This window comes from Symphodus melops (assembly GCF_947650265.1).
Source record: "Symphodus melops genome assembly, chromosome: 11".
Taxonomy (NCBI): Eukaryota; Metazoa; Chordata; class Actinopteri; order Labriformes; family Labridae; genus Symphodus; species Symphodus melops.
In genome coordinates this window covers 20,821,201-20,842,734 of record NC_136701.1, presented here as the reverse complement: position 1 = coordinate 20,842,734, position 21,534 = coordinate 20,821,201, and the positions used below count along the sequence as shown (strand labels likewise).

The 21,534-nt window shown below is 41.0% G+C and overlaps 1 protein-coding gene across 10 annotated transcripts in view; it reads left to right on the top strand.

The window, feature by feature from the left end:
- The window catches only part of zbtb20 (zinc finger and BTB domain containing 20), an 86,487-nt gene that overhangs the window by 37,080 nt on the left and 27,873 nt on the right, over positions 1-21,534 (top strand). For 4 of the 10 annotated variants that reach the window (XM_079356213.1, XM_079356208.1, XM_079356206.1 and 1 more), the window contains exon 1: positions 16,041-16,300. The exons of 5 other annotated variants lie outside the window; for them this stretch is intronic. The gene's annotated coding sequence lies outside the window, so the exon portion shown is untranslated. Of the gene's footprint in view, positions 1-16,040; positions 16,301-16,765; positions 16,910-21,534 lie in introns of those variants that run through there. One more of the 10 variants, XM_079356205.1, reaches the window with a different exon arrangement.

Below are 21,534 nucleotides of genomic sequence, written 5' to 3'. Positions count from 1 at the left end.
TTATTATCATCTTTTGTTTTTTTATAAAAGTAATTGTTTGGCTTCATCTTGTTGGCTCTCAAACTCAACTTGTGCTACGAGCAGACACTTCACGTCCCTCATTAGAGGAAGATGTGGAATAGCTCTTTATCTTTTAACACAAAAATTCATTATTCTTTAATGTAAACCCCCACTGTGTAAAATCCTGTCTCCTCACTCATCTATCTGCACCTTCCTATCTATGTTTAATGGGCTGATAATCTCTGTTGCCAAGGAAACTGAGAGGTTGATAAGCAAATGAATGTAATGTGCCACAGTTAAGCACACGTTTATGTAACAAGTCTGGAAGGGCCAGCTGCACTCACTTCTGTTCTACACACACTCTCAGCGCAAGTTAAAATTTCAAACCATCCCCAGCTTCCCACAGCTGTACGAGTAGCTGTGTGTGAGTGTGTGTGTTTCTTCGACTTTTTTTTTCATCACTTCCTGTCTGAAACTGCAGTCAGGTGCAGCTGCTTCGATTCGTAGTGTTCACCTGATTTTTGAATGTGTGCATCAGTGTGTGCGTTCAGTTGGATTCTTTTGAAGGGGCTTTAACTGAGATCGAAGACATCGGAAGAAAAGTCTCACCCCCGAATGCATTAAAGCTCTTTAATTTTTTTCCCTTTCACCAGCAGCACTTCCTCTATGAAGCCCGAGCAGTGACGCTGAACACATGTGTGTATGATATAACACATCGCTCACATCCTGTTTGTGAGAGGCAGACGTGTTTAAAGCACAGCGGGCAGCTGGGACGTATGGTCCAGGTTAAGATAGAGAAACTGACATGAGAAGGTATGTGTATTAGCATGCAGGATGCCCTCCCATGCTCTCTCTCCCTCTCTCTCTCCCCTTAGCAAATTCTGCAGCCCCGGCGTGACACAAAGAACCGCACACACACAAGCGACCAGAGCGCAGGTTCTTTCCCTGCTCTTTACTACATCCACGCAGGTCAGCCGGCCGCCTGTTTATACCCTCACAAGAAATGACACAGAGTAGGAGATGCAGAGAGAGTGGGAGAGAGGGGAATATCAAAAAGCATTCTATCCACACACACACACACACACACACACACACACATACACACACACACACACACACACACCACTCAGGTGGCCAAACGCAGCCTGGGGATTTTCTGACATATCCACAAAAATAAGATGAAAAATGAAACATGTAGAAGGAGAATTCACTTGTATTCTGTTAAAGTAAAGGATGACATAAAGACAAGCGTTTGTGGGTTTTCTTTCTTAGATACAGTTGTGATCCCTCACACACACTCTGTCTCACACACACAAGCTCAAGTAAGGAACATCAGATAGGCTTACCTTTGTAGTCACAATGCAGAGGCAGTCCATGGTACTTAGAGAACAAAAAATTTGGGGTGTATCTCAACCCCCCCAACCCCCCACGACAGAGGGCTGAGACCCCACACCCCTCTCCCCAGCCTGCCCCACTCCTGCTCTCTCACTCTCGTCCTGCCTTTCCCCCCTTTTCCTCTCCTTCCGTGAATCTGTTCTTTGACTAACTGAACCAGCGAGGGAAAGAGAGGATGGAGGGAGGGGGAAACATAAAAAGGGAGGGGGAGGGCCACAGGGAAATAGAGAGAGTGAGCAAAGAAAGAGAAGGGAGAGAAGAAGATGGGAGAGAGAGAGAGAGAGAGAGAGAGAGAGAGAGGGTGGTCTCGGAATTTTTAGTATGAGAGGGAGAAAGAAGGCATATCCGTTTTTTCTTTTTTTTGCCACGGCGAGAGGAAAAACGGCAGGGAAAAAAAGAAAGAAAAGATGAGGTGAATATGAGAAGAGATGAAGGATGGAGATGGAAGAGCAGAGGTGGCAGGGATTTAAAAAAAAGAGAGGGGGAAGGGAGGTTCACAGTGTGGAAAGAAAAAGGGAAAAAGAGAAACAGAGAATAAGACAGCGAAACAGCAAGAGGATGGAGAGGAAGAACTGAGGGAGGGGACAGTGGAGGAGAGAGAGAGAGAGAGAGAAGGAGAGGGAGAGTGGGTGAGTGTGTGCGTGTGTGTATGTGTGTATGTGTGTAGAGACAGAAGGAATTAGACCGAAAGAGAATGTGTTGAGGAGGAGAGTGTGAATTACATATGCATCATAGAAACAGAAAACACGAAGCGAGTGTGACTTAACGATGACCAAATCGGGAGAGGAAGAACAGAAATGGAAGTTTGCATTAAAGGGGTGAAATGACGAGACTGAACATGCATAAAGGGTTTTTTTTGGGGGGGGGGGGGTTTCTTCTTCTTTCTGCTTGTTGTTGCACTCTGCAGCTGTTGCCTTAGCAATGGTGCAGTTGTTGCCATGGCAATAGTGAGGCTTGTTGTTGTCATATGATCATTATTGTAGTACCGAGGACAATCAGGAGGTCATTGGATTAATACATCTCTGAGTCAAAAAGAGTGTGTGTGTGTGTGTGTGTGTGTGTGTGTGTGTGTGTGTGTGTGTGTGTGTGTGTGTGTGTGTGTGTGGGACGATTTCATTGACTAATTTAGGACTGAACCATGGCGGACAGTCATAATTAAAAAGTGAATCAACCTGAAATGATTGGGTAGATTAGATATCAATACACATCTGCATGATTAAACATTTAATTATATTCTTAATTAAAAGAAACCATTTCTTATATCATGCTGTTTGTTTTCTTGTAAGCTTTGTCCGAATGTAAATCATGTTCTTAACTTAGAATAAAACGGTGTAAAAATGTAATCACACCTCTCCCTCGTACACTCTGCCTTTAAAACAGTGGACTGTACCACTCAGGGGGGTGTAAAGGGGGAACGAGCAGCTCACCGTCTTCTCATCTTCACATCTATCGTAGTAAAAAAAGAAATCCACCCCTCACCTCATCTCAGCTCCCCACAATGCCGGAGTAATGGTGCAGCAATAAAGCAATTCTAAATGATGAACACACATTAATCCCCTGGGGTGAGGAGTAGAGGCTTTGATAGAAATGTACAGTGCAATGCAGCAAAGACATACACACACTTAAGATCCACACATTGCCACATCCTACAGAGGGCTAAAAATACACCGGCAGCCATGCTTTCACACGTCGGTAATTACATAAAAAGAGAGGCTACCTTAATTACTCCACTTTCTTTCAATTACATACCTGTTAGTGTTTGCTGTTGTGTATCCGATCATCATCCTATGACTCACAGAGCTGGTTAACTATAACTTGAGCTTGTTAAAGGCTGGACTTAGTTTAATGTGACAGGAATTAAATAAGACGTTCAGCAGAGATTCCAGAAAAGGAAGTTTAAGAAATATTTCACTGCCGTCATTTAACATTTAATAACTCCCACTAGCTCTAAGTGCCTTCTAACATTTCCATGTATAATACATCTGAAGACTAAAGGACTGTAAGAAAGTTTTCTTTTTACCTGCTTGATTTCCTTATGTATAATAATAATAATAATAATGATGATAATTATAATAATAATAATAAGAAGAAGAATACTAACAATTGCAATAATTGGTTGAAATTAAAATTTGGATATAGTATCATTAAAGTCATTCATTAAAAATGACATCAACTTTTGGTCATTTTTAGTACAAATGTGTGTATTCTTCGACAGTGCTGTTTCCTTACTGCAGTGGAGCGAGAGCGTAACAAAACCATGGAGCTTTATGGTAAAAAGAATTGCAGGGATTTAGTCAAGCTGTACTGATCTCTCCAAATGAATGAACGAACGCCTCTCAATCGCTGAGTTCGTTGTCATCCCACCCAGACCCTCTAAGCAACCACAGATCAGTAAGAAGCTTGGTACAAATCAAAGGCATCCCCCCAAAGTCTGCATTGAACCGAGGTGTCATGATTGATGATCCGCTCACAGTTAAGGTGGCCAACATCAGAAAGATCAGACCTCGCTATTGCCATGACAGAAACAGCTTGTCCATCACATCCAGGTCTACACTCCCTCCAGCCTACAACCACAGCTGTCTGATCCAACCTTCACACCAGGGCCCAAAGTCTCAAGCTAGACTCTTCTCCTGTGTCGCCCCCCTGTGGTGGAACGAACAACCAAACTCTGTTTGTAGAGTCTCTTTGCACCTTTAAAAAAAATAGCTACAACACCTGTGTCCAGTCTGACTTACAGCTGTTTGCACACTGTGTCCTCTCTTGGTCTTTGTTTGGATTCAACTCAGTCTCTGTTTAGTGTCTTCTAAATGAATTGCAGTCTTAAATAATGCATCCATTCATGTACGACTCTCAAATTGTAGCACCTGAAATAAAAAGAACTCCTCTTTTCTAGCGCTTCACTCGTCAGAATAACATTATTGTGTATGTACTGTGACAGGCTCCTGTGCTCTGATGCTCTACACCAGAGCTAACAAAGGCCAGCAGATTATATCTTTTTTTTATTTTTTTTCAAACGATCTGTAAATGTCACAGACAATTGAGTCTAGCCACTTATCACATCTGTGATGAAGTTATTCTGTTGTTATTTTTATTCACTTTATTTGTACAGCGTCACACGTCGTGCCCTGAGCCTTCACAGCTGCCTGTCGATGGCTGTGACAGTTTTCCTCCTTCACCAATAAACTGTAATATCTGTCAAATCGATCTCCTAATCGTATCCGTATATGAAGATGAAACATGTCTCGTTGTACTTTAGAGATGTATGAACAAACGTTTTTTATCTGTGTAAATGTTTAAGTGGGACACAAGGAGCGTAGTCACGTTTATGTGAAAGCTAATATGTTGACTATCATGACTGTTTATGTACATTTAAGAGTGTTCGTGGTACATTTGAGTTTTCAAACGTAATGAAGCGACGTTGTTCTAGTTTGGGGCTCTATACTAAACGCAGCTGCAAGTACTACACACTTTTTTCCTCAAAAGAGGATCCTAATATGGATGACCTGTATACAGGATTATGTAATTCTGCTCTCGAGTGAGCAGGGAGATCTGTGCTCACATTTAAAGTAGTTTCACCTCCTCCAACTTCTAATTATTCTTATGAAACTGTCAGAACCTGAGTGGCAGGAAAACAGCCTAATATTGATGTTAATTATGTAAATGAGGAACAAGTCTTAAACACACAAACCCTCCGCCCACACAGGAACGCACTTACAAGCACATGCAGTTAAAAATACATCATGCAGGAAGAAGAGAAAAATCTCTCCCTGTGGACGAGCTTTAACGGCGAGAGCCTTTTTATTTATTTTTTTTGTCCACTGATGTACATTCACAACATTACAAAAACGTCTTTGTAAGATCTGGAGAGCACTCACCCACATATATGATGTCTCCATTCTCCTGTGCTGCTTTGCTGGAGGACGATAGTCTTTTGGCACGATTTTTATGCGTCTGATCGAGAAGTAGGCCAAGGACAAGTTGCTGGTCATCTGAGCAGACTGAACCCGAGCAGAACATCCAGATCATGGGGCTGATGAGCCAAAAGAGGCGAGATTTATCTTTAGCAGTACCACTATAACCGCAGTATTCAAAGTACCATATATTGAATATGCTTTTTTCCAAGATGACTTTTCAGTTGGTCAGGAGAAATATTCACAATTGGAAGTGTCATTTTGATTGAAAATGACAAAACATGTGTGGACCTGTAAATTGTTCCCTAAACGTTCATTGAGTGAAGTTATTCTGGAGTATCTTATCATCATCATCATCATCATCATCATCATCATCATCATCATCAAACATTACTCGTCTGGTTGGTTTTTCACCTTGCAGAATCTCCCTCTCCCGTTTCCAAAAATACTCTGCTGGCATTAAAACCGAGACCATTTCTGAGCCGTCAAGGCCAACAGACACCCACAGGTGTCTGCACGCTGCTCACTTTCAGAAGTGTCACTTTTTCTGTAGCTGTTGTGAAAAGAGGTTTTTGGCAGCATGCTCTCAGTTTTACAACATGGATGTCACTGCATGCTTTCTTGGAGTGAACTGTCTTTTAGGCCGAGTGGTGAGTACCAGGTAGCATGTGTGAGTTCCTCAGGAAACAGACTCCAGGTTGGATCCTTGGATGTTTTGGTGTCCCAAGGCAGATGTTCACTGATTTGGCTCATCAACATAGCATTTGTTCCCGAGAGGATTGAAGCCATATTGCTTTGACATGGTCTGTATGCTTGCTCTAGAGCAGGCTTAGGGGTCTGTTTGCTCATATTAGTCAAGCTGTGCACCTGCTCCCGTTCAGCTGAGGAAAGAATGGGAGGGTAAGTATGTAATCATGATCACACAGGAGACAGAGTTCTGACTGCTTTCCTCATTATTGTGGTTTATGCTCCCTTAACTTGCAGGTCACCTAAAACTTATGTTCCACTCTTTTCTTTGTTTTTGTCCTTTTGAAATGTATAATCATCTGCAACTCAGAAAGGTCACGTTTACATTTGCACAGAATGGATGCGAAACAAAAACTGCTAGAGGTACTTTCAGGCAAAAAGGAGTGAGCACAGGGAAAAGGTCCTTGTTTTTTATTCCTCCATCAGATCAATGCTTTCACTCCACACTGATATGTTAAAGCTTGGGAATGTGTGGCTCTTGGGACATTGTTGTGTCACTGTGAACATGGCATAAAGAAAATGTGGCTTTTGTGTATTGATCTGAGATCAGTAGAGACAGCCACAAAAAAATCTAAAATCCTTTGGGATAATAAACAACCTTAATCCTTCAAATTTAAGCTCCATTTGTTGTTTAGACCATTAAAAAAAAACAAAAAAAAAACATGTTGCGTCGTTCAGCTGGACAGTGTGAATGTGGAAAATTACATTTTACATTGCAGGAGGCTGGTAACATGTTTAAAACAACCGTACTGCCATCACAACATCGCTTTATCCTGAATCGTGCGCATACATAAATGTCTACATTTCCCAGTTTAGCTTTACAATCCTCAGACAAATAAAGGCATTTGTAAAGGTCTGTGAGATGATCCAAACTGTAGAATGTATGAGGGAAGTGTTTTATTTCAGACAGCTCTCCTTTGCTCAAAGTAAAAAGCTTGTTGAAAAAAAAAAAAGTGTTTTTCGAGGCCTTTAAAAGAAAACATTTCTGCTAACGGTTTGGACAGCATACAGACTTTGCTTCAGCCTGCATGTCACTTGTGCTGGTGGAGACATTATTTTTTTCTCCAGCTTCGAGAGTCAGTCTCAAGGTGCCTACTTGTACCAGCATGCCACATTACAGATGAGTCAGTTGGGAACAATGAAAATCCTTTTGAGAAGCTTCTTGAAAAGAAAAGCTGTTTACGTGACTAAAGCACAGGACATTGTGTGACGTGTGTTTAACCACAACCATGCAATCATGAGCTGGACAGGTTTGTGAAAAGCCTTTTCATCGTCATCTTATCGGGTTGGTCAGACTCTGTCTTAGTCATTTCAAACAATAAGTCTTTATCATTCGGACTAAGCTCACAGTGCTTCAGCCTGCGTCTCAGCTGAGCCCACTGATTTGACTCCACCAACATGCTGTATGATGAAGATATTACACGTGTCTCATCACAGATACACTGACAAGTTATCTGACTGAAGATGAACATCCTTCCTGGAGTCCAGCGGCCGGAGGAAGCGAACCAGGCTGAGGAGAACAGCATGTTAATGTTATACGTGATGCCTGCACCCTGACATGGAGGAAATCTTAAGCTGATTATGTCTCGAGGTCAAAAAGATCAAACACCAACAGAGTCAAAATGACGACACATTTAGTCAACAGTCGCAACCAGACTGACAGCACGACAATTTGAACTGCCTAACTTGTGCAGAATGTAAAGCCGAGCCACCTTGCTCCCACTTGTCGGTGCGTGCGGTCTGCTGCCTGGTGAAATGACACTAGGCACAGTGATAAAGCAGGTACTTCTCCGACTAACACTAGCTCACTAGCTTGCACTAATGATTATTCCCAGCAATGCTCAGCTGTCTAATTAATAAGCAGCTGGGGAATTCCTAGCCTGCTAATAAATGCACTTGTCCACTGCAGCATGTAATGATAGAGCTGGCATTCACCCTCGGAGAAACAGAGCTGCTGAGAGGAAGTTCAGTTTATTTTTTATTTCTTTAGTTTCGAACCTTTAAACGTTTCCATGTTCCTTCATAACGATAAACCAGCAGTACCTGACTCTGTGTTTGAACGTCTGCTTTTAAAATAGTGTCGAACTGAGCGGTGTTGGAACACTATAATTATACACACAAGGTGGCACAGATTTAAGGAATTTGTGGTTTGACATTCTCTCAGATACATGCGTGAGGTTTCGTCAGGACACATGCCAGGAAGAAGCTCAAGTTTTAGTCCCCGAGTGTTGACTGGAAGGCAGCTTCCTCCTCTCCCATCGCTGCCAGCAGTGGGCTAAACATCTTCACCTCGCCAACCACACGCCACGTGGCAGTGTGCCTTAGCCTACTTAACCTCATAGCCAAAGTGTTACCAGTAAAAAAGATCCACTGGATCTACGATTGAGTGAGACAGTCTTCTAATGTGAAAGCAAAGTTAAATATGATGTATTTATATGTAATGTTTAGTCAAGGCTGCTCCGCCTCTTTTTTTATTCACTCCAAGCCACAGATAGTTTTTATCAAGTAAATACTCCAAATCATTTGTGTGTTGAGTTTCATCATCCTTGTTGTTAAACTTGCAACCTTGGTACTGGAGATGACGGAGTTCACGGTTTGCTGAGGTCGATTTCAAAAGAAAACCTGCTGTGTTATTATCTGGAGCTTAACGCCATCTCCTGGCAAAAAATCAGCACTACAAGAATTGACTCAAATTCTTACTTGGTACAAAACTAACGACAACTTGTCAAAATAGTTTTCTTCGTAAGTGATTTTGTGGCACTAATGATACAATTATACGTTTCATGAATCCAGACGAGCAGTCCTCTAAAACACGCTCTTTGACGTTTGGATTTGTTACAGCTGGGAGAAAACATCTGTTGACAATAAGATGAATTATAGCTGGATTCAATAGTGCTGTTTCAGCTGCAGGCTCTGGTCTGTATGCTGGCTACTCTCACACTGTCACTGTTTACTGGAAACCTTAAACAGAACAGAGTCAACATTACTGCTGAGCACATGGCTTCACAAAGAGACTGTAGAAATCTGGCACCATGGGCACATTGTTGGCCATTTTGGTGTACAACTTTCCCTTCTGATGATCATTGTACTGATGAAGCATTAACCCACAGTAGGTGTTATATGTAAAGTCATATTCTTTCCTTAATTGGATGGGACAGCTGAGCAAAGATGGAAAATGTTGGTTGAAGAGAGTTGGGGACGACATGCAGCAAAGGGGCCGAGGTCAGATTCGAACCCAAGCCTATAGCCTCCGTACAAGTGGTCTACGACATAACCGTTAGGTTTCCCAGCTCCCTGTTGTCTACATTTTTATCACAACCAGTCATTTTGTTTTGTTTTTTGACTACAATTGGAGCACACATCTGTATCCAGTGTATCATTTTAAAAATATTTTCATGATGATTTTCTTCTGCTCTCTGTTGCATTTCATGTTGCTGATTTTTTTTTCTCCTTGTTTTGAACTTTCAAACTGTCCTTTAAGTTTTCTTTTTTCGTTTGTTTTTTACTCTCTACAATTAATGTACAGCGCCTGAGATGAAATGTCTAGATCGTTTACTTCAGTGTGACTGTAGTGAACGAACACTGAATGTTGAAGTGTCAATAGATAGATAGATAGATAGATAGATAGATAGATAGATAGATAGATAGATAGATAGATAGATAGATAGATAGATAGATAGATAGATAGATAGATAGATAGATAGATAGATAGATAGATAGATAGATAGATAGATAGATAGATAGATAGATAGATAGATAGTTTAAATAAGTTTCAAGCTTTGGATGGAGGGTTCGCAGTCAGAAGGCATACTTGAAAACTAATGCTGCTGAGAAATACAAGAGGTCAACCTTCTGTAATTGTGTCAGGCTGTGTGTGTCAGCACCAGCCATGTGCAGAAATAGAGAGCAGTCTTCCTCTTGATGCTCCCAGCAGTTGACAGCAGGACAAATGGGAGGATGTCACAGTCTGAGCTTTGAATTTCTGACACTCCTCCTCATGCCCACCGCCACCTGCCACGGCTCTGACTGCCAGCCGCTCACCTGAACGGTCATTCAAGGTCTTGGCCGAGCTTCTGACGGAGCAGGCATTGAAGGATGGATGTCCCTGCCCTCCTGGAGGGAAGTAAGAATCACACACACACACACACACACTTTCTCCAGCTCACACCTGGAATTTACACACTGGAAGAAAAACCATGTCCAACTGATGAGCTTCCCAAGGCTTTCATTGAAGCTGTCTGCAATCCTATTCTTGAATGAGGAACCATGTCATCATCAGGTCATGCATGAAAGCATGGTTGTCATGGTATTTTACATTCTGTCATGATTTACACATTGATGGAAAAAGGGGAGAAAAAAAAGAAAAAAGAATGACTCAAATGGTGTCTCCTGCAGACACTCCTCTGCAAATACTTTGTGTTCATCCAGCTTCAATCATTGTGGTCTTTTTAAACTCAAAGGAACTGGTTTACATTAGTAACAAAGACAAGAATCAATTCAAATGTAACACACTGTTCTTCCTTCTTTTAAAGCACTTAACAGGAGTTTTGTTTCTGCTTAATAAAAAGTAATCACATTACTCGAGATAGTTTAACTTCAAAATGCATTCTGTGAAGACGTGGATATCGTTTGAATTATAATCTGAACAGAAAGCCCACATTTAACATTAAAGGCTGAACTTTTGTTGACTTGTTTGATGCAAGATTTTGGTGCACGTGGCAAACAGAGGTGAGATGAGGAAAGATCTGTCGAGATCCGGCATGTTATTCTTATATTTCAGCTACAAGGCTGACACAGACAGGAGCCCTTGTGAGCTGAAGAAGCAGATTAATCATTTATACCACTTGGACCGTGTTCCAGAAAAAACAGCACCGAGATAACTCATTTATGTCTTTCGAAAGGGGACAAGAACAAGGCTGTGTTTTGGTCGGCCATTATTGCAGATGTTTTATCACAGAGCAACGAAAATAACGAGGGGAAATGAATCCGGAGTCCTTAAAGGAGTTGAATCACATACATGTGTATGTTCAGTGCTGCATTTGTTTTTGCTTCAGCGCTACACAAAGAGTAAATCTTTTCACACAGAATTTTGTGGTGCAGCATTCTGGCGGTGTGTTTGTCTAACAAAACAAATGATTCCCTGCTCTGTCACAAGGTTACAGAGCTTCCGTGTGTTTAGTTTTGGATGCGTTGTTTCTGATTACTTTGTGTCATGTGAAGTGATTTTACTGAAAATTCTACTTCTTTTGTTTTTCCTTTTTAGACCCAGCCTAAAATCCTTCAATTCAAATACCATCCTACCCACTGAACAGTTGGTTCTGCTCTCTGTAAAACACGATAACGAGCCTTGGTGTCTCTTTCACCTCACACATGTACAACCTGAAAAAAAGCGTCTTCTTTTTTTTTTTTTTTTTTTTTTTTTTGCACAATGTCTGCAGTCTGATAACACCCGGTTAAAAAAACAGTAGAACAGACCGAAAAGGAACAGAGAAAAAAAAAACTCAGCACGTGAAGAGTCCTATCCTCTGTCACTGCTGGCTCGTCTGTGATCATGTCTTGCAAGTATCAGTGAAACATGTAACACTAATGTTGTCACAGACATACTGCTCAACCACAAAATAAAGTTATTTTAGGCCCAATAACTGACAAATTAAGAGCAAAGACCAAGTAGCCTAAAAAGTGAGAGAAAAGCTAACAAAGCTCTCTTATTGTCTGTACTTGTCAACCATCTGCCTTGCAAACAGTTTTGAAGATGAGAGGCGAGTATCTCTCCGCGTCGCAAACCTACCTGTGCATTTACAAAATGTTATCAGCTCTGTGTGGCTTGTTAGCTATTTAAACTTTAATGGTCATTTATTTTAAGTCTCCAAAACATAAAAGGTAACAAAGGATGACACGTAGAAGTTGTCACGTGCTGTTGCTGTTTCTTTAAAGCTGAAACTATGTGAGAGGCAAAGTATGAGGAAGTAGATGGCACTGTTGTAACAGCTCGCCGGTGTTTATATTTGGATGCATTTGACATCGAGTCATCACCAATTAAGTGATAAACTCGGGCTGAGTATCAAGGTGTGTCTCACTTTGTTCACGCCTGGATAGCTAAGAGGAATTCACAGCTTTGTACTGTATAAAGAGAACAAATGTATTCTGAAAGCCTCGAGGAAAGAACTATGATTTTCTGTGTTGAAGCTGTGAGAAGATAGTTATGGAGTATAGTGTATTTTTGGTGACTGGCGTTACTTACTGTTTTAGGTAAAGTGTGTTTAATGTTGAGGTGGGTCAGCAGCCACGCCACGCTGCTCGTCATGAGTAGCAGATGTCAGTTATACAAAGTAAGCCTTGGTATTCATTTAAGGTTGTGTTCCTTTCAGCACTTTGATGTGTCGTATCATTTTATAAGATATTTAAATGGAGTGATTTTATTCCCAGTTTCAGTGCTAATCAGAAGTGAATTATGGACTATAGCTGTGTGAGTGTTCAAACCTGAAGGATTGTTAAAAATGAAGAAAGAACGCAAAGAAAACTCCTGAGAAAGCCATGTTTTATTTGCACACATTAGAGTGTGAGCTGCTAAGAATATCCTGAACAGAAATATAATTTGAATTGCAATGCAAATCAAATAAAAACTAATTCTCCCCCTGCTATAAACCAGTTTGCACATCCAGCCTGTTATGAGATGTCTAGACTGTCTGTGAAATGAATAGCCGGTGTGGGCCATTCACTGAGCACAATATAATAAAAACTCAATGAAATACAGAAGGACGATGCTAGCCTTCGACTTGTGTTTGTCTGTAGAAGAATCTGAACCTCAAACCCAAGCTAAAACGAGTTACATTGGAGTACTTTCAGATGATTGGTGGCCTTGATTTGATCTCTTCGTATGCAGGCTAACTTCCATTTCACTTCGCTTATGTGCAGTTTACGTTTTGTAAGTTTAGAAAGATCAAGATTGACATGGACATTATGATCTTATGTCACTGTAAAATACTACACAGCTTGTGACACTCGGACATTGTTGCTGTAATTGAATAGGGGAACATGACAGTGAATGGATAAACAAATAAATAAATGAACAAGTTTCAATGGACAGACGTCTTATTGCTGCCCTCTGTTGGTGACATTTCAGGTTGCTGACACTTGACTGGACCTGCCATTTTTCTCTTTTATCATTGAGTGTATTGAAGCTGTGGTAATGATTTTTTGTTTGTTAAATATCACAAATTAAAAGTTAAAAATTTTTTTTAACAATCATGGCACGTATCTCAAACAGAAAATTAAGGTCAATTAAATCAGAATTTTTACTTATTCAAAATATTTATTTTTACTTTTGTGTTGATCAGTGAAATAATTAATGAGAATGAATCATAAAATACCTATATTACCTCCTCCCAAATATTCAGCTTAGTCTGTGTTGGGTAACCAGAGAAATTTGGCAAATTTTTACACAGTACAAATCTTGCTGAAGATGAAGTTAAAATATGTTTTAATATACTTTGGTAATCTGTAACCTGTCACTTTCATGAAAGAAAATATGAACTTTTCTCAAAAAACAGTTTTGTTATTGGATGGCCTTGAAATGTATTATCCCACAGTTCGTTCCCTCTGTTAAATCTCTATTCAGCTCAGCTTTAGTTGCACTGAATGAAGTGAGTGAACTGTTGTGCAGCTAGAGCGGAAAAAAAACATGTTCATATTTTTAATTGAATTTCTTTCTCTTTTTTTGAAACTGCAAATACAAGCTATATTTTTATTTGAACTGTGTTTTAACTTCATGAAAAAATTGCTTTGTGTCAGTTTTAGTCTTTTCACAATCCTCAGGAAGGATATGTCAAATCTATATTTTTTTATTATTTTGTTCAATTTAAGTAACTTTCAATGAGGGCTATAAAATGATAACATTTATAAAACAGCTTATACACTCTAGCCTATATGTTTGTTTGTTGCAATGTATTATTCCTTTATTATACTATATTATGAAATAGGAATATGTATGGTTATGTAATGGGTTTAATTTCATATTTTTCGCTGGACATTTTTTTGAAATATGAGTACGAGTTGTGGAGGTTTTAGAGAAAAAAAATAATGCGGAGAATTTTTGAAATATTTTATGTTTATTTTAAGTAAAAGGTGGAAGAAATAAATTACGCAAATTTCAAGTCTGTTTATTAAATAATGTTGGTCATGGTGACAACAACATAAGGGCTTCGTCCAAGGGGAAAAAAGCCAAACATGTAAAGCTCTTAATGGCTCCACTGAAACAAAATGTTCTCCGCGTTGAATCCTTCGTGCACGTGCTGCCGGCTGAAACATGTAAATCAAGCGCGTGCGTATAAGGATACGCGGGGTCAGTTTGGGATTCCTGTAATGACATAATTCAGATGTTTTCAATGAATATTAAAAGCACTTTGGATGCGGGCTTTATTGTCGGACTGCAGAGCGGCGCATTAAGGCCGGTGGCGGTGTTCCTGTGGTGTTCCTGGTTAATGTAGGTCAAAGCAGTGACGGAAGGGTGTCCTCCGTTGAACCCGCGGTATTAATCCTCATCTCATTCCTGCAGATGGCGCACACAGTCAACTGAGTGCCCTGGGTGCTCACCACTGAGCCCACACAACAATATCCGTATGGAGCTATACCCAGCCTGAGAGAGATGGCGATTGTCTGAAGCGACACCTCTGCCCCCCCTCCTCCTGTATAAACTGTAGAGGGCTATGAAACCAAAGTTCAAGGGTGCTCTTTTTTTTTTTTTTTTAAAGAGAGAGACTTTTTAACACCCAGTAGACGCGTGCAGGAGCTCGCGAGGCAGGACGGTTTATCAGACGGGCTGCTCGAGCGTAACCTCAGTTGACCTCTTTGTCAGTCAGAGCCTGTCTATCAAGACGAGGAGCTGTTTACACTGAACATCCTCTTGCTCGAAAACTACACATGAATAATACAGTATATTGAAGTATCTATTAGACACTGGCCTCCGCGTGCTCATTATTCTGAACTACAGACTCGCGTGTACGCACACACGCACACCTGTCACTGTCTAGACAGGGAGGGGGCATTAAGGCGGTGGGCGCGGGGGGGATCCCACATGACCCATTACTGTTTTATTCTGTGCTAGCCAGAATATATCTTAAGGCGCTGTATAATTACAAAAAAAAAATCAACAACAACAAGAGAAAAAAGCGAACGTTGTACTAAATCTGATTGGCCGGCTGAACCGACACGAATTTTTCCCCCCGCTCGCTAACTCGAGGTCAGCTCGGGACGTTAAAAAATAAATAAATGAGAAAATAGAAATGCGTAGAAAGTAGAAGACATGGCAGACAATCTAGCTTGTTGGTGCCTTGGATGATTGACGGCGCTGCTGTCCAATGAGAGAGCGCGGCGCAGCTGGCTCTCTGTACTGGCAGAGGAGGCGTCCAATGCAAAGTTCAGACGCATGATGGACACATAACTGACAATTCCCCCCGTCCTTTTGATCAAGACTGGGAATAAATGTGAGTTCATTCACAATTGTGAACGCTGACACTCTGAGCAGAGGACACCTTAGCCCACACAACAATAAAAATATATACTAATTAAATGAGAAAAGTCGGATTTATGGGGGGAAGTGAAAGATCCTGCTCCTGTGCAACACCACAGTTAACCCTTTTTTTTCTATTTTTTTTTAAATCGGATCCCCTTTAGGTTTCGTGACACACTTTGACTTCCTATCCTTTTTTTGACATTTATGTGTTGCTGCTGAGGCCGGAGCTAACTTCTAACACCTCGAGTAGGAGGAACACTACTACTACTACAACAACTACTATTACTATAACTCCCACCACTTCCACACAGCCATAATGGAGCCGGATTCACCGCCCCACCGTGCGCCCTGCGATTGGGGCACCATAATGTTGACGGATTCGTGATCCAACCCAAGACAGTGCCCTGTTCTTCCAATAGCAGCTTTAAGTGAAAAGGCGTGCCTGCGTGCCCCCCTCCCTCCCCCCACCCCCCTTCCGCCACCACCACCCCTCACCACCCCTCAAAGTACTCGATGTATAGTTAAAAAATGGGAGGGCACACTTGAACCGAGCTGCTCTATGAAGGTAGGCTGCAGCGTGTGTTTATTGATGAGATGAAAAGAAGATGGAAGTGAGAAATGAAACAAAGTAAAAGGAACATATTGAAAAAATAAAACTGTACGCGCTTCGTCGGGGGAAAATTAGGGGGAGCCGAGGAAACGCTGTCGGCCACTTTTGACAAGCTTCGAAGTGCAGGTAAGAAATTGAGAAAAGTAGGAAAGGGGATGGGTCCTTACTATATGTTTAATGCTTATACAGTATTACAGGAGAGACATTTATTTTGCGAGCGATTAAAACATTCGCGTTGACTTTTGCCTCATATGCATGAAATACCTCTGACTTCCATGTAGTTGTGGCAGGATTTATCCACCAAATATTAAGCTCTTTTATTGGAAACTTAAGTCTTCTGCAGACATTGGATAAATATGAAGCTGGCGTACCAAATGAAATGTCCCTCATGTTAGAGGGGCTCAGGTTTTAGGCTTCCAGGGTTTTTTTTTTGTTGTCCATTTATTCGGCTACAACAGCGCGCTGCCTGCCTGCCTCTGCCATGACGCAAGTTTCCCTTCTGTCATTATTCTCAACATGCCCCCTTTTACTGTACCTTTTAGTCCTTTTACTTTCGGAATTGGCCGTGAACCGGCCAGGGGACACTTGAGAACAATACAGTGGTCAAAGTGTGTAACTCACAGGTCTGTTTCTCTCAATCAGCGATGCTCGCAGGCTGCTGCTGCTGCTTCACATTTTACACACTGTTAGCCCCGGAACAACTGTGGCAAGCCGACGTGCGCATTTGGCTTTTAGGTCAGTTATTTAAATCAGAGGGAACGGGGTTTCTTCATTGAAATTAACCACAACTATACACTCTTAGTACAAACTGTAATTTCTTAAATGCGCTTCAGTTTGTGTAACTTGCCTCAAAGAGGGTTTCGATGTTTGAAATTCACAATCTCGCTACAGCAGCGGCTGCACAGCGTTTCTACTCAGACAGATGTCTAGCCTACATTTTTTATGAATTAATATCAATACGGCGTGGCATTTATGAGATGGGGTTACATTATGCTCAGGCAGGGTGGTTGAGATCATTGTGCGAAGGTAAAACAATACTGCTTGTTCATTTTCTAAAAAACGTAGGCTAAATCAGAACCAGATCCAGTGGCACTCTGCTCTGGATTTTTTTTTTGATGTTGTGTGTGTGTGTGTGTGTGTGCCATATTTCTCCCAAAAAATGAATGATCACTTTAAATCGCCGGAATCCGCTTTAAGTCGGAGCTCACAGTGTGTGATGCGATGTGAGGATGTTTTTTTGGGAAAGGGTGGCCTAGATATGGGGCCATGCTCTGGTGTAATTAAAGTTGCAAGAGACGCTTGCTTACGTGCCTTTTGAGACGCTTTGTTGCAAAATATGAATGCGCATCTTGTGATTCTTTTGCTCCTGCTTATCAGATAACATGATATACTTAATTTGTTGGATAAAGTTTTAAAAAAAAATGTTTTTTTTTTCTTTTTTTTTCTTTCATGTGTTAGCGCAATAGAAAAATAATGGAGCAATGCCTGTCCGATATTCTCTGAGGCAACCATGGGAGTTGAGCCGGAGCAACATGTCAGTTTTGTTCTTTAGGGCTTCATTTGTCCTTGCGCGCGTGCGTGACAGACTGGGAAAGGGACAGAGACGGAGAGCGTATGTGAGTGTGTGTGTGTGTGGCAAACAGATGTTGTCCCAAAGCGGTGGCTTTGTCAGATAACGAGAGGAATACATCGTGTTCTTCTGGCCGTAAGACGCGCCGCTGGTATTTTTTTCTCCCTATACCAAACAACACGTTGTGATTAATGGCGATAGACTCGCCTCTAGCCCATGAAGTTGTGTGCAGGTCTAAAGCTGTGCTTTAACACATAACTTAAGTCAGAGGTTGTAGCTGGTCTGTGAGGAGACACAAACAAGAAGGCCGGTCCGGGGTTTGGCACAAGAGGAGGCTGCGTGAGAGCGCAGCGCTGCGTCCGGCGCCCAAACGGTCTGTGGATGTGCACCTGTGCGTTTGTGTTTCTATATGTGTAGATTGAACCACGTACGAGTGCGTTCATCATTTTACACTTTGTTGTGATCACTTCCACTCCCCCACCGCCTTCATTCAGAATATCTCTCCACAACGTAATGCGCTGCTATCCTATAGGCTCGGTTATGTAATTGGCGGCTGCACAGGATGATTTGTTTTCTGAATGGACACATTTGGAGAGCACACAGAGCTGAGCGCTGCCGCACAAATGCAACATTTCACTTTGATTTTTAGCAGTGCATGATCACAAATCTGTGCTTAAAACTGGAGCATATTGATTGGCAGGCTGCATGTGGGTGAGTAGAGTGTAAATGATGTTGTCACAAAGCCTGGATGGAATGCCCTTCATGTGAAAAGAAACTCCACGCCAGTTTAATACCTGTATTTTTGGACATTTTATTGTTTGATGAATTGGAGAGTACTTGTCTTGTGTGTGAGTGAGCTCTCAGCACGGCTTGATGTCAAAAACTCTCGTTTTTATCAGCACAGAGGTGTACAGGAGCTGCTGAGTGAGAGACAGCCATTATATGCCATGGGAGTGTTTGTAGTGCAGAGTATCAGGTGCCCAGTTTCATCTCAGTTAATGAGAATTTATATGAATATATTCCACATGTATATTAATATTCGCTGTGTTCCAGCCATCGCCATTTGCCCGCTTTCTGTGTCACGGTTTAAAACCCACCCATGACTAATGAATATTTAAGAGCATGTCTGCAGACCAAGGAACTCATTATTATCTGAAGGAGACCCAGCAGATAAACTGCAGACCTTCTCAGATGAAGGCATAGGGGGGTGTGAGGTGTTCAGTTAATCCACACTCAGCAATCAATCCCAATTTTCTTCTCGCTTCACCATCCTTCACTCGTCCTCTGTAGCTGCCCTCCCTCTTCACATTCAGTAATCTATTATTGACTACCAAACTGACATAATGTGTCTGTACTCCGTAGCATTTCATTTTCAAATGTTTTCCAAGCGATGCACTCTTTCTGTCACTCTTTCTCACATTTCTCCCACCTGATTGGGTAACAGTGTAAGGATACCGTGCTGTACTAATGTAATTAGTACTTCTTTGGAAGGGACTTGTAACAAAAAAAAAGCCAAAAAAAAAGCCAAAAAAACAAACAATCATCTTGTGCAGTAGATGCACACAGATGGCAGGTCAGTTTTCCAAATAATTTTTTAAGCGCAGCGAGGCTCTGCTGCCCAAATAGCCAAGAAAGAGAGATCTCTGTGAAGCCTCCGCAATGCCACGTTTCTGGTTGTTGTTATTCCCACACCATCGTGCCATGTTCACCAGGCTTTTACTGGGTCATCCTGTTGCCCCATAACCTACATTATTAAATTTATAAATATATCTTCATTATGTTGCTTCAACAGAACTCTCTTGAAAAGATTGTGCTGCTCTCGTGGTTTAGTGGACAGCTGAGTGTGGTGGACGGGAGAACTAGGAAAGAACTTGTCATTTTTTTTCCGATTCATATTGTTACTTCATTTTGTGATGTTTATCCTTTGTTAAAAGTGATTTCTCTTTTCATTTACAGTCTTAGTTTAAATGTGTTCGTTTTGTTGCAAGTTTCAGGAGTCACTAGTAATGCAGAGAAACATGTATACAATCCAAGCATGCAGTTCATGTGGAGTTTTCTGATCAAGTCAAATGAGAAATTGTACTTGTATATGCCAGCTAGGCTCTTTTACAGTACAACAACAACTTTGAGAATATGCACTTGAGTCCGTCCTGGCACTTTTTCTACCCCAGTTGAACATATTTGGCAGCCATTTTGGGAGTGCAGTAGAGATCCATCGATATAACGAGCCACTTTGTGGATTGAGTCCAGAATGTCACACTGCTTGTTAACTGCTTGGCCTTTTTGTCTCGCACGCTGTTTACACTTTACCCTCCTGGTTTTTTTGTTGTTTTTTTTCCTTGGTTTTTCTTGGGGTTTTTTTTTTTTTTGGAAGGGGGGTTGAAGGATTGCTGCATTTACAACAATATATTCCCTCCAAAACTAATGATGTGATTTCCAACTGAGACAGCACTCTGTTGTTCATGTTTAGAGCTGATGGTAAGTCTTTTAAGCCTGTCAGAGACTTTCAGCTTAAAGATTTTTTTTTATTTTTATGAAGACACACCACACAAAGTTTCTCACCTGATTTTTACTGCAAAGATTGCTGTTTTACAGATATTGCACCTTTAATACCACTTTAGAGTCCCTAGTTACCATGGCAACCTTAAAAAAACTTTTTTTTAAACTGAAGCCTCATATTATTTGGAATTAAATATGTGTGCTTTTCAATCACATCCATTCATAATAATAATGAAATAAATTAACGAGTAGTTGCCACCTTGTTGATTTGTTAGCCTACAAGATTTTTTTTGCTAAAAGAAATAATTGGCAGGCTAGCTGCCTCCTGGCTAACTGGCTTACATCCTTATACCCACAAAGCCCCTTTTCACACATAACATGCTTCGCTTCACATGATGTATTTTTTTTTTTTTAATTCTTGAAAATACTAATAACACAATTGTGAGACCTATTGAGAAAACGTGAAGAGTGTCGTTTGTAATTCATGAGACAATTCCCCCTTTAGCTGCTTTTCTTCAACAAATAAACGTTGTGATGATGAGTTAAGGGGATTTCCCTCCAGCTATAAGGAAGGGATGGAAAATAATATGGCTTGTGTAAGAGGAGGAAAAATGTGGCCGGTTTATTAAAGAGGTGATCATTTAACCAAGATTTAATGTTGCAACCAGTCAGACAAATATCAGGCATCCATAACGCTTAACAAAGACTTCCACAACAGCTTCTCTTCTCATTTGCGTCGACTGGCTCAATTTTTCAATTCATCGAGCAGGAATTTTGAAATACTCTCCCCCTCCTTTTTTTTTTTTTTCTTCTTCGTCAGTATATTGGCACTCACAATACAGCAGACTGTTCATGAAAATAAGTCCATTCAAACGTCGTCTTAAATGTCTCTGAGACGTTGAAAAGAGACAAAGTCCAAAAGTTTAGGACAAGTTCTTCAGTTTTTAAGAGGACTTCTGTTTTGTAAATCTCCCCTCCCTGCAAGTATCACAGGAATGTGTAATGAAAGCACAGATTGAGACTGAATAAGTATTTGCGAATGTACCATGCTGCCGTCACGGAGCTTTTGTTTCAGTGAGAAACATAGAAACATCTCATATAAGCTGCGTTATAAGTTCTGCAATACATGCGTATTAAAGTCTCTTGATAAAGACGGATGTGTGTTTATCATTCAAAGAATTGATGTGCATCGCGGATGGACCGTCTGTGACACACTTTGCCCCAGGACAAGCCTGTTGTGTTTGTGTTTACTCATAAACAAGAATTTATAGACTCTCATTTTTGTGATGCC